This window comes from Numenius arquata, chromosome 4 (genome assembly GCF_964106895.1).
Source record: "Numenius arquata chromosome 4, bNumArq3.hap1.1, whole genome shotgun sequence".
Classification (NCBI taxonomy): domain Eukaryota; kingdom Metazoa; phylum Chordata; class Aves; order Charadriiformes; family Scolopacidae; genus Numenius; species Numenius arquata.
The window spans coordinates 60,283,940-60,297,823 of record NC_133579.1 but is presented as its reverse complement, the minus strand read 5'-3'; the positions used below and the strand labels follow the sequence as shown (position 1 = coordinate 60,297,823).

The window sequence follows — 13,884 nt, the reverse complement described above, 5'->3', positions numbered from 1 at the left end:
TTCCATTTGAGCAGTTGCTACCACAGAACCGTTGCGACAAAAAAAGGAACAGATGGGACAATCTATTTACCACGTTGTGGTGTTATCTATAGAAAACAAGCAAGCTTGTGTCCCAGGGAAAGAACCCAGTTATTTGGAGTCACCAAAATGGTAAAGTGAATTCTCACACCAAACATAATAACCAACACTTAAGACTGCCTTTTGCACAAGCTGTCCATATTCTGTCTGTCCTCCTACCCAAGCCTCCCACCCCACAGGCAGAATCACTCCCTCAGGTTTTTTGAAGCAGAGGTAAGAAGGGCAGAGAAGACACAGACCTCAGAAAATGAACCATCAACAAGTAAAGACTGTATGCATCAATCCTGCACTTCTCTAAAAAATATCTACCATGCCTGCGAGCAACAGGCTATAAAGTGGTATAAGTCAGCATAAACCCAATTTCTCAGCAGATACTAAGAATGTCTTCTACTGCAGTGCTGAGCACTTGCAGTTCCTGCAGAAGGCATTTGTTGCTGCAGGCATCCAGTGTTTTGCCATGCTCAGAAGCCAGGTTTCCTCCTTTCTGATGGTTTGGTTTCTATGTGTTTTCTCATTATGCTTAATAATAATGCCGAGACAAATAGCTCAGTGGGGTAAAATACTGCACACATCAACAATTCATATAAAAGATTTATATCTAAATAAAGAATGCAAGTATTTGGAAAGAGACTGCAGCAATATGAAGATGTATTTCTTCCAAAAACATAGCATAACAATGGAAAGAAATTGCACCCAACATTTTATTTCAGCTTAGACGAAAAATCTCATATAAAGCACTGTTGATTGTATTTCCTTTTCTGCTCATTAAATCCACCATTTCAGAGAGTTATTGTTTAAACAGCAGAATCTCCAGAACACCTGAATATGACTTACACAAAAATAAGCTGGAATCACAAATCTTACAGGCACATGCAACACCTGAAAAAGTCCTCCTTCCCGCCTAACAAGCTGTTGTGTGGGGTTTTTTTCTCTCTCTCCCTCTTAAAAAGCACAGAGATTTCCAAGACAAAGGCAATGATGCTTCGTATTTTTTTGACCAGGTACAGCTTCACATAATGCCCTGGACATTGCTATGCTACAAAGGAGTGTCCTCATCTTTCTACACTTCTCAGATTTATGAGCTAATCTGGAAAATGCTACTGTAGATACTACATTATAAAAACCTATGCTCCCTAGGAAATTAAAAGAGCTTAACTGCCACGTACAGCAATTTACCTAAGCAGATTACTGGTGGTTTTTAAATATTCTTCATGTTTTCCAGTGCCACTAAAATAGCTGGGTTTCCTTCTTCACTTAGGGTAACTGCAATTACCCTAATTGCAAGTTGCAATTACTCTTGGCAAAATCAAGTATTTTAGTTTCCAGAGTAGTCAACTTCACTTTTTTCCCCCTTAAATATCAAATTCATACAAATCACAACCTCCAAAGTGTAAAACCAGTAATAAAACACCAGGGTAGTGTAGCAAGCTAAAAACCCAGTATCTAACTTTAAAGAACAGTAGGCAAGCTAGACAGAAACAGAAATGAAAGGCTCTACTTATTTGTTCAATACTCAGAAGAGGGAGAAAAGCCTTTAATTTTTCCTTTCAGGCAGACCCTGAGCTTTCCTAAAGCTATACTCTTGTTAAAGAGTAACAACACTTAAAAGCAGAAAACTACAGAGAAGCCATAAGCCGAGAACAGACCAAGCACAAAAAGCACACTAAGCATTTAAGTATGCAATGACGAAAACGTAAAGGACATTTAAATCTCTGCAAGTAGAATCCTCACGCAGAACAGGTATTTCTTTAATGCCTTTTCTTATTTTACAAGAATCACAAAATGGGTTCACTATTGCTGATTTAGGAGAACAGGTTACATGTGGGAATAATTATGCAAACTGGATTTAACATGTGTGCAGCAGCAGGAGGATACAAACAATCCTCAAAAGAGGTGATTTCTTCCCATTATTAATTTTTAGAAAATTGCAAAAACAAATCCTCTGCAGCATATGCACCCCAAAGCATTACTTGTCACATTTTGGTTTAGACTGTCACTACTATGGTCCATGTGTCTCTCAGATTAGCAAGATGAAGGAAATTGAGGACAGGTATGATAATAATAACACAGTTCTTCCCAACTGTGCCTTCTGTTGTTTGGCTATTCTCTGTAGCCTAACTCAAATTCTGATCAGAGAAGTGGTAGCTGAAAATCAGGGGGTTTTTATTAACACCATGTACTTCAAAAGGTGCTCCTGTTCACACATAAACACGCATGCACCCAGACTGTTCTCCCCAGCCCTTGTTTCCTAGGGATGCTCTACAGCTGAGCTGCAATGGCTAATCATGATGCAGATGATGACCATAGGGGTTTAGGCATGATTTTAGAGACCACTTTATCAAAAGCTCTTTGCAAGATGTATCTTTTGCATGTAAAACATTGGTACAAATGTTACAACAGCTATCAAGTAAACTCATCTATGACAAAACCCACCTTTTTATCCAAAACTGGTAAGAAGAATTAGAGCGTATTTCCTACTGGTTTCAAGATCTCCCCCTCCTCAGCCTCCACCCTCTTTATATTTCTCTGGTTGTGTATGCATCTGTACCTCTGAAGACACAGACTTGCATAGCATAAATGCTTAGGCACATTTTAAACAGGAGTTTATTCTTACATCAAATGCATAATGTACTCACAAATACTCACAAAGATGTATTTAACCCTGCTGTAGGCATGCAGATATTCAGATTGTGATAATTACCTAGGACTGCCAGTCAGAAACCAGGGTCCCATTAGGTAGATGAAGCACAAAACAGTAGCCCCTGTCCTGAAGAACTTTCAGCCCTAGGATAGTATTGGAGAAGACATACTGAGGAAGGAGGTACAAGACAACTACAACTGTAAACAGCACGGAAAACAGAATTATTGAGTAAGGAAATTGAGTCACTTCTCAGGTCAGGGACAAACACTAAAGTCAAGAGAGTTATTGTGCCATCCTCCTAGCCAGGATTCACCACACTGTAATTAAACCAATATTGGAAACATATTGGCAAAAGTGTAAGGGTTAGACTCCTTACTAGCTACATACTTTTAGACAGTAAGACTGAAAGCTCTGAACATCTGCAGATTCCTGTCAAAACCACCAGCAGCTGGTTCTCATAGCTTCACATAACCAATATGAGATCTATTGTTATTTTAGATTTCCAGGTTTACTCCTTCACCTAATATTAATTTAATGTGGGTTTCAGCATATATATCACTGCTGGAAATTGCTCCATGGCTTATTTAAGCACTTTGTATAACCATTATACTTCATCATTTGGGATGCAATAAAGATCGGTTGATATATTCAGCAGCAGAATTACTCATTTGTGAGCTATTTATTTTAAAGAGCCTCAAACAGTCAAACTGCAAATCTATGAGGTTTAGAGATCAGAGCAAACCACAGTAAAACATGCTTTTTGAAGCTTACTGCACTTTTTACTAAGTAATCATTTAAATAGTATCAGGTGTACTTTGACTGGGTTGCACTGGCTTTTGCCTACCAAAAAAAAAAGAAGACATCAGCAGCAAAATGATTCTACTGACAATAACTGTACATTGCAGCAGCATTTGTAACTGGAAATTCATTTTTTATTTGCATCATGTTGAGGTGAGCTCAAAATTCAGTCAAGGCTATAGTTGCTCCTTTTTGTTTAAAAACAAATTGGAAGCGAGTCCCTGGCGGTTTGTTCCCAGTTGCTGGGAGTCTCTACCGTTTGTATTGATGACACACCTGCTGGTTATAACACATTCTCGACATATTCACCCATCATCCTTTAAACTAATTACATGCTCAGCCACACCTGAGGTGGACATTCTTCAGGCATTATTTTTTAACTTTTGCTTGTGCCAAAGCCTTTCAGGGGATATGCTGTGAATGCTATCGTTCTTGAAGACTTGTGAGAGACTGGGTTTCTCACATTTCGTTCCAACTTCCCAGACTACAGAGAGGCGGAAAAAAAACGTGATCTTGACTCTTTTTTTGTTGCTTTTTTTTAACAAGTAACATTCCTTTTTTTTTTATGTGAAAGTACTTTTACATTAATTGCATGGAAGGACAATGGCAAACACGTGTTTGGGAAGATATAGAGAGCTCAGTTTGAAATCCACAGGAGACATCTACAGACTCAGTGGCCTTTGGATCTCGTGAGTGTTGCACTGTTGTGTTTCACTTGGGATGCTGCCACTGGAACCTAAGTGACAAAAAACTTTCAACAAGAACAGCTGTATGTCTTCATCCAAGTTATTGTGTCCTTTCTTCTCTAGTCCTTGACTTTTCTTTCAGTTACTTCTGGACTCCTTCCTTCCTTCCTTCCTCCAGAAATGAGGTTCTGGATGTCCAAGATACACGGAAGGAAAAAGTAGAAGGCTCCCAGCTAGCAAAGGCTCCTCTTTCCACCCAAGCCGTTCACTTCCCTCACTGATCCATGACCTTTCCCTTGTGCTGCTTACACATGGAGGCCACCGTGTTGTGGCACACTATCCAGTGGCAAAGCCACCTTATGGATTTTTTTCCTCCCATGTTTCCCCAGTCACTTCTGGTTTTAACCTGCCTCCAAAAAGAAAAGTGCTGTCTCCTCACCTGTGTCCACCAAGAAGTGGATCAGTGAACTGATACGGCTTTGAGAAACTGCAGAGGTAAAAGGGTTCTTGATCCACCTCATAGTAAAGCCACAGAAGTAGATGCTGTGGTACAACTGGAACAGCAGAGCAGAACAGTACATGGGAATGAAAAAAAAAAATATGCTTCTCATCCTGATACTGTGAGAACCAAGGCTTTGGGAACAAGCAGTACAGAGCAGTCACAAACCCACCGAAATCCTTCAAAAGGAGAGAAGTTTCAACTGCTGTCTCTGACTTGATCTGCAATCAAAAGAGAGGACATCTTCCAGGTGAGCACGCTGGTATTTCACATTGCAAGCTTTCAAAAATCCCTCTAGGTTTGTCAGTAAAGCCCTGGACCTCCCACTTAGCTGAGAATTTGAGGAAACGCATAAATACATCCAGGTTTTAGAATTACCTGCCATGTCATAAAAACTCTAGTGGTGATTATACTGTGTGTTAGCATAGAAAATTGAAAGTAAAGATTAAATATTTTGCTCTTTGTGTATATATATATATTCACACATACTCCACCCACTCTAATGAAATTCCAACTGGGACAGTTGTGTACAAAGCAGAAAACTCGTAACATCCAGAAAGAACAGCTCAAACCAACTATTTTGCTTCGAGTCACCACCAGCAAGACCAAATCTGCTATTGGCATGTGATAACATAACAGAGGTGAACATGAGAGTTTTCAAATATTCTCAGACTGTGAAACCAACCTAGAATTACTTAAAGTATTTTCAAGGAACACAGGTGATGGAGAGAAAAAGAGCCATGTTTTTGCTAATGAATATCATGGGCTTGTCTGTATATCTGACTATTATCAAGGTGGCTGCTAGAGGGATGACATGGATTTGCTTCACCCTTTGGTACCCCAGCAGACAACAGATGGAGATACTACATAAGATAAATAACACTAACTAATCTAAGCACAAAGGGCTATTGACATTTTTCCAAGTACAAGCAGAAAGGAATTAAACTATTGCTGATTTTTCCAGGTTCAATGGGAGGCTATCAGTAAGACTAGATTGCCATGGGTGGGCGGAGGGATGGAAACAGGGTATGCGTGAAAACCTGCATCATCGGTATTAGCTCAAAGGGTAGCAGCTGGATTGCTGGGAACCACATCCCCCATCAGTGGTTATTTTTACCAAAATCCTCAGTAATAACATCTCATAGCAGCCTTAGTCATGGGCCTGGGTTCTGGCACACTAAGCACTTCACAAATCCAGAATCAAGTGATGGTTCCTGCCCCTAAAAGCCGAGATACTAACTGTATGACAAATGACAACAAGCAGATGAAGGCTGGAGGTAGAATCCACTAGAACCATGAAATGAAACTCATAAAAATGACAGATAGGTCTCTCAGCTCTTCACCACCTCAGACATATGCAGCCAGCTGTTTGGTGAGCATCACAAGAAATGGGGACCTTGCAAAGCAGAGGTTTGAAAGAGTACAGGAAAGTGTATATCACAGAGAGCTCCTTCCCAGTGTAAGAAGCACTATCAGAGAAAACCCAAAATGCTCACATGAACATTTAACAAGTGGGAAGAGATGTTGAAATCACTGTCCAGTTTGATGAAGGCATCAGTTTCTGCATAAGGACTAAGAGCTGCTAGATGAGAATAGGCTAAGAAGGTCACTGGAAGTGAAGAAAAGCAACATCTCCTTGATAAGCCACAGAAGGGGTACCAAGAAAACATGCAAAAATAAGAACTCGGCTCTGCTGAGAAGCACCTGGGGGCTCCTGGTGGACAGCAACTGGGCATGAGTGCACCCTGGCAGCAAAAAAGGCGAAGAGCATTCTGGGCTGTATAAACAGGAGCACAGCCAGCAGATCGAGTGGAGAGACTATCCCTTCTTTAATCAGTGCTTATTAGACCACATCTAGAGTACTGTATCCAGTTTTGCCCCTCCCAATACAGGAAAGGCATTGAAAAACTGGAACAATTTCAGCAATGGGCCACTAAGAAGATCAGGAGGCTCAAACATTTATGCTGTGAGAAAAGACTGAGGGAGCTGGGTTTCTTCAGTGTGGAGAAGAGACAGCTTCAGAGGAACATAACAGCAACCTGCAAGTACACATAAGGAGGCCATCAACAAGACAGACGCAGGCTTTTCACTACCATGTATGGTAGGAGGCTGAGAAGCAATGGATGTATGCCAAAACAAGAGAATTTCAGAATAGATATAAGATAAAACTTTTTTTCACCGTGAGTAGAGTCAAGCAGTGGAACAGGTTGTCTCAAAAACTTATGCAGCTTCCATCTTTGGACTTTTTCAAGATCCAACTGGATAATGTCTTGAGCAACCTGGCCTGACCTCAGAGCTGACCCTACTTTGAGGAGGAGGTGGGCCTAGAGATTTCCTGAGGTCCCTTCCAACCTGAATTAGCCTTAGATTCTAAGACTATGAAGATGAATGAAAGCCAAAGGTAATGATGTGGTGGGAAGATAAGACAGGGTACTCCTTTGATTCCCGTATGGCTGTTCATTGCACATTGAACTAATACAGCTAAGACTCTTCAACACTCTCCCATATCTGCACTACTGTACAGTGTCAGACAAAGTCTCTCTTTTAAACAAGAGACAGTCAGTCTATAGAATCAACTGCTGTGGAAAATATCCCCACTCAGGTTTTACTTGGGGAAATAAAAAGCTAAGAATAGCTGAATGTGGTTGGAAAATTCATTACCTTGAAAGGCTGAGCACACAGGTCCAGTTGTGCTCCAGTGAAACTGTGTGTGTCTGAGCATCTCTTTATGATATCATATGATGGAAAGGCCACTATATTAGTCATTTGCAGTTCACTGGTATATAAGCTGCTCATTTTTTAGACCTGGACTTAAAAGTCCACAAAATTAAATTAGGATAGGATAGCATTGGATATACCAGTTTTCATCACTCCTGTTTTTGAGGTATGCCTGAGTTTTGGAGAGCTGCTATAAATGTTTCAATCATTACTCTCAGACCACACATTCCTTGCTTTCAACACCACCTCCTACCCTGGGACTGATGATAATACTTTAAAGTACAGAGTTGCTTTGATGGCTTGTGGTCATAGTTTTTGTGGTCACTCATACTTCTTGATTTTTTCAAAATGAGATCACGAGTAGATGTGTACAGTACAAAGTCTGGGAAGACTTTTTGATTGATTTAGAAAAAGACTTTTGAATCAGTCTCAACAGGTTTTTGCCTTAAATCTACTCTTCTTTTCTTGTCTTTCTCTTCTTCCTGCCCTGCCTCCTCCCCATCTTGTTTAAACTTTCTTGTTTGCCCCTAGACTTTTTCATATTGACCCCAATGCCCAAAGTACAGCTCTTCTCTCTTCTACCTTCCTCTTACTTTGTCTTATCTCAATGCTTTGTTTTTCTTGCATCCAGTCTCATGAGACTGTCCATCCTCTCTCTCTCCTCATTTCTGAGCCCCTATTTTCTTCTTTTCTTCCTGTGTTTTCAGCCAACTGTCTTTAGTTGAGAATGGGAATTCATGTCCTGTTTACCCTCCAGATACTTGCTTGTTGACTTCCTTTACCCAAATGTGGATCAGTACAACTGGTTTGGATCAAAGATTTTGCAAATGAAGTCTGTGGTTTGTCAGATTAAACTGTTATTGCTTGTAACAGCCATTTTGAAAGCTTCCTCTGCTTCAGCCCTGCAAGGCCCTGATCACTCTCAGTTGGATGCCAGGAACTACGGTGGTCTCTCACCTGAAACTACTTAGGCATTTAAAGTTATGTTTGACTGAGCACAGAACTATCCCATTGATTTAAATGGGACTACTTGCAAGTTTAAAGCTCAGCATGTGCTTCAGTACTTTGCCTGACTGGGGCCAGAGGGCTCAGGTTCCTAAAGCTTCAATACCAGCACTGGCTACAACAATATGATATTTAACATCCTGATGAGAGAAGACTTGATGATCAAGTGATCTCTAATCCAATCGTGCAGCATCTCCACAATTAAGAAGATTATTTCTGCCTTCTTTCCATGGTTATCCAACACTAAAAAAAAAAAAGGAGTTTCACAATGTTCTGCAGAGTATACAGACAAACCTGAGATGATATGCATCACTGTAAAGGTTTCATTGATGTTGATTTATGATGATCTACATAAGTCACTCATAAGAAATTCAGCCTTCCCAAAGTCATGCCAATAAAATGTTTATGCTACACCATCATCTGTTCTCTGTTGTACCTCCACATGCATGCATACACACATTATATATCTTCAATTACAGTAAACGTAATTAGACAATAAATCACAGTCGTGGCTGTACCTCATTTGTTCAGACATCCAAGTTAAATTTACATACTAATGGTTGCGTATTTGCCTTTAATAGATGCACTATTAGAAAGTAAACATAATAAATGAATAACCATTTAAGCATGGAGTTACCTAATCTTGATGAAAAATATCTGAAAATGTAGCAGCCAGTGAATCTATTTACTTTTTATTGGAAAATAAAGCTAATCACAGACTTAGATGATAAATATAAATTATATGGGGTAGCATACTAATGATGGATCAGACAGACCCACCCTGTGCAGTGAATGTAATAAGATCAAACTGGTTGAAATGGCTAGCTTATACATTATATATTCTCCTTCTCAAGCACGGAATAAAGGATATAGACTAAGATGGTTTAATTTGCAAAAGTTTCCCCTTGGACCTGCCAGTGCATTTTATTTTCAGCATCTTCTAAAGCCTCAGGACAAGCTATATGTCTCCCAGCAACAATCAGGTACGTGCACAGGGAAGATGCACAGGGATGATGACTGTATCAGAAAGCTGAAAAGTGCACAGTAAGGTAAAAAAGTTGTACTGTGCAACTGTGTGAACAGCAGGGCTCACATATGTAGCAAATAGTGCAAACTGGTCTACAGGATAAATCCTTTGTCATTAAAATAGGGGCTTGATTCTTACAGCACACTAAGCAAAGGCAAATGGGAGTGAGCGAGGCCCAGCCTTTGCTATCTTGTACAGGAGAAATCATCATCTACTTTGATTTCCTTTCCCATATAATGAATGACTTCTTTCCACACAACTACATCTTTCTGAAGATAATTTTTCTCATTTATGCTAACCTTGCCTGTTCACTTTCCAAAGCAGAGACCGTCTCCTAGGTATGGGCCACATACACCATTTTGGCTACAGCTGGTGAGGTGAATGGTGTCAATTCAAGCTGCTTGTCAACTCTCCTCACTCCACTGCCAACGGTTACTAGCCCCTCAGGTCTCCCAGCAGAGCTGCTCTAGGAGCTTTGTCTATCCTGGTGCCATCAGAATGATCCTGGTTAGAAAGTCTATTATTTTGAGTATTGAAGCTAACCGATTATTATGAAGAAACTGAGTTTGGAGAGATTGCATGTGCCAGCAGATACAAGAAAGATGCAGCACCTGGAGACGATGGGAGGGAGTGTTAAAAAGTAGGTGTTCTAGGCTTACTGCAGGTATTGCAGATACTGCAGAAATGAGGAAAAGAAGACGAAAGCAACTCCCATAATCTCACAGAGGGAGTCTGCAGTTTAGCTAGGAATCTAATCCAGATTCCCTCGGTACCAGTGTTTCCCTTACAACAGCATAAAAATGCTTCTGCTTGACCTCAGTCCGGGCCACAATGCTCATCTGCAATCAAAATAAATAATTATTTAAAACAACAGCAGCCACAGCCTCCAGCAGCACCAAATGAAAGTGACTTTGCGAGGAGAGAATGCATCAGCAATCAATTGACACGACATGCTGCTCACTCGCTCTGGCAGTGAAATGATGGAGGTTCCAGGAACTGTCCTGCTGCCAGAGCCCATTCGTCTTAATCAACACCTCTGGGCACTCCGCACTTCATCTGAACTGTGAGTGCCTTCCTTCCCTAAGTGTCATTTCATTTTTGTACCTTTTCTTGAGAGTTGTCAGCCCACAGACACATGGTTTTTTTGGTAAGAATGCTGGCTCAGCATGAACCGGAAAGCGATTACATGGAACTATGCTCAGAGCCCTGACGAACACGGATGTAACACAGCGCAAGAGATTGGATCTAAGCCATTTGTTTTATTACATTACTCCTTGCAGGTGCTTAGTCTTTCCCGCCCTGTCCCTCCTCAGCCTTTCATTTCACAGTCTGAGCGGAAGCCCTACACAAGTGACTGAAGGCCTCTGATCCCCCACACTGCCTTGACTCGTGTCACATTACAGCTAGAGCGATTTGATAATCCAAATCAATGCAATAATCTGATCTGTGGGGAGCAGCACTCTAACACTGCTGTGCTGAGTGGCCACAACGGTACAAGCACTGTCAGCTTTTCCCAGCAGCTTTTTGACCTACTGAAGCCTGCACGCCTATATTGAGCAACTGATGGCAGAGAAAATTGTGACACATTCAGGCTGTTAAAAGGCATAAAATATATACTTTTAAGTCCCAAGAAAATGCTCCAATTAAGTTCCATTTTTGAACAAGAGTGTATTTAGCCCAGCTATTATTAAATACTACTGCTACGTAGTGTGGACTTCATGTATTTGAAGAATATTTTAACGAACAGAAAGAAAAATATTTATGTTGGTGGATAATATTCAGATTATAAGAAAGGATGAGGAGAGTATCCAAAGGTTGAGAGGTCTCAGTTAAGCACATAAAGGATGGACATTTACCCAGGCCTTCTGAGGCTGCAGGATTCAATTTGTGTAATGAAAGGCTCTCAGGACACCTGGTCTGTCTTGGTTCAGTTCAGTCAGGCTGAAAAGTACTGCATGGCCTTGCATGCAGAAAATCTGACTTTTTTTTTAATATCCATTGAGATTTCTTACAACGTAACATTGGAAGACAGACTAAAAGTTTTCTTTCAAATATGATATGAATAAACCATGTGATTCATTAATTACGACTCTTTAGAAAGTAGACAGGTGTAGAAGGTCTGCTGACTTGGTTTTATAGCATAGCTGAAAAATAACACAGAACAGAAAAGAAACCACCATGGCTTATTAACTCCCATCACCCAAGATTTTATGGTAACACTGAAGATTATTTTACAGTATTCTTATTTGAAGGGTCATTAACGCTTTAATAAGCAATGCCAGTATGTACTAGAAGTATGTACAGTATTGAGGTCAGAAAAGCTCAGTGTAAGATATCACAGGAAAGTTGGATACAGACTTCCTTTTGAACAAAAAACCAAGCTTGCCCCTAGTCTCCTATATTCAGAGACACAGTTAAAAAATATAAACTAAGAGTTAGAAAGACCTATTCTACCAAAATTGAAGATGAGACATACACGTGGGATGTGTGTATGTATGTGTGAAAAGGGGGAAAAAAAAATGAAAAAAATGAAAAAAATGAAAAAAATGAAAAAAGGTCCCTAAGAAGTGCTTGATACCAAAGCAAAACTTTGTTTCTAAAACATTGGCCATATCCTTTCTTTAGAAGAGAGAAAGAAAAGATTGAAAATAACCCATCTTTCCACCTCTGCTGCCCCTCTCCCATATCCCTCATTCTCCCAATCTATATACTTTTCATCAGCCTATTTGTTGGGATACAACAACTGCCAACACATTAATGTGATAAAGGAATAGTTTGTCCCGGTAATATTACTCCAGTCTTTCCCTTTGGTCCAGGTTAGAGCACAGTGGCAACTGACTACTTCTCTTCCTCGAAGTCCCCCACCTATTGCATCATACCTCCTGATTCATGTTATTACTTCAAAATGTATCTCAGCCAGCAAGCCTCAGCTTCATGACTCTTCATCAGTTCTAGGTTGTAGAACTTTTCTCCTTGTTACAAGTTGAACCAATGCCAGCTGAAACCAATGCTGCTCAGCAAGAAGACATGCTTAAAGACCTACCCAGACCTTGTCAACACTCTCCTATTGATGACACAGACAGTTACCCAGCAAAACAGTGCAAAAGCATGTGCTCCCAGTGACTCCTGCTCACCTAAGGTTACCAAACAGCACCAATTAGGAAAAAAAAAAAAAAAGAAAAAAAAAGATTTATTTCACTTTTACCTTCGTAGAAACTGTGTCTTTACCTCTGAGACTATCCACAATAACCTATGCCACTGTCAACTTCAGATCGGTTCACTACACCTGACTTTATCTGCAGCTGTACATGAAAATGATACACAACTCAGACACCCAGCCCTCTCTTTGGCTCACCTTCAATATCAGACTGTATCAGTCTGACAATCTGGGCCTTTTCCCAAAAAAAACAATCTACTGCTAATATCAGTTTGAGTCTTGGATCCACAATTTTAAAGCAAGCAAGAAAACTTATCTTAGTTCCATCAGAGATCAGTTTGCAATCTATAAACCAAGAAACAGTCCGTGCTCCTCGGGAGCAATGCCAATCAGAAAGATATGGGCTGATAAGGACACCTGAGGGCTCCTTATTGAAAAGAACAACAAATATTCTGCAAGAGACGAAGGAAACCTATAGGCAGACCCACCTTCAGGAACAGTGGCAAAAATCTGTCTTCTTTCTGTAAGTGATAATTACAATCTGAATACGCCAATGCCAGTACCATAAAAAAAAACAACAAAACAAACCCAACCAAAAAACCAAACTAAAACAACAAGAAAAAAAAAATCAACCAAAAAAAAAAAATCCATTACAGCCCCCAAATCTATCTAAACACCATTTTGACTTTTTGACTCTACTAGAGAAGATGGCCAGAACTGTGATGAATTAAAAAAACGGATGCTGCTACTGAATTGATGTGGAGACTGCTCAAATATCATCTGAGCATTATCACTGTTGATTTCCCCTTTCATATTTTCAGTTCTTAAAAAAAGACATAATCAAGCTGTCCACAAAGCAAGGAAAATGGTAAAAGGCAGCCGCAAGGAGTGTTTTGCTGCTTTAGCACTTCAGACTTGATCAAGCATCACAGCTATGTCAGCTCAACTCCCCCAAAGACCACCGATACCAGCTGACTTGAACCTTCCCATGCTCATGCTAAGAATATTATGAAAGTAGCATTTCCACTCAATCCAACTACAAAAATCACCTCAATAGAGGAGTTACAAAAGCAATACAAGCTGAGCCTGCACTCTCCCCCTGCTATCACCTGGAGGAAAGAGCTGATATATTAAAGATGGCGAGACACATTCACAAAGCATTTTGCCAAAGTTTGACAATGCAACTCCCAATGACTTCAATGAATGCAGAGTAAAAACAATGGGAAAAATTGGGAATGTATTACAATATTTGAACACTTAGCATCAAACACATTT

The 13,884-nt window shown here is 40.2% G+C and overlaps 1 protein-coding gene across 2 annotated transcripts in view; it reads right to left on the bottom strand.

The window, feature by feature from the left end:
- Positions 1-13,884, bottom strand: part of FARS2 (phenylalanyl-tRNA synthetase 2, mitochondrial) — a 254,374-nt gene that overhangs the window by 91,882 nt on the left and 148,608 nt on the right. The gene's annotated exons all lie outside the window — the stretch shown is intronic.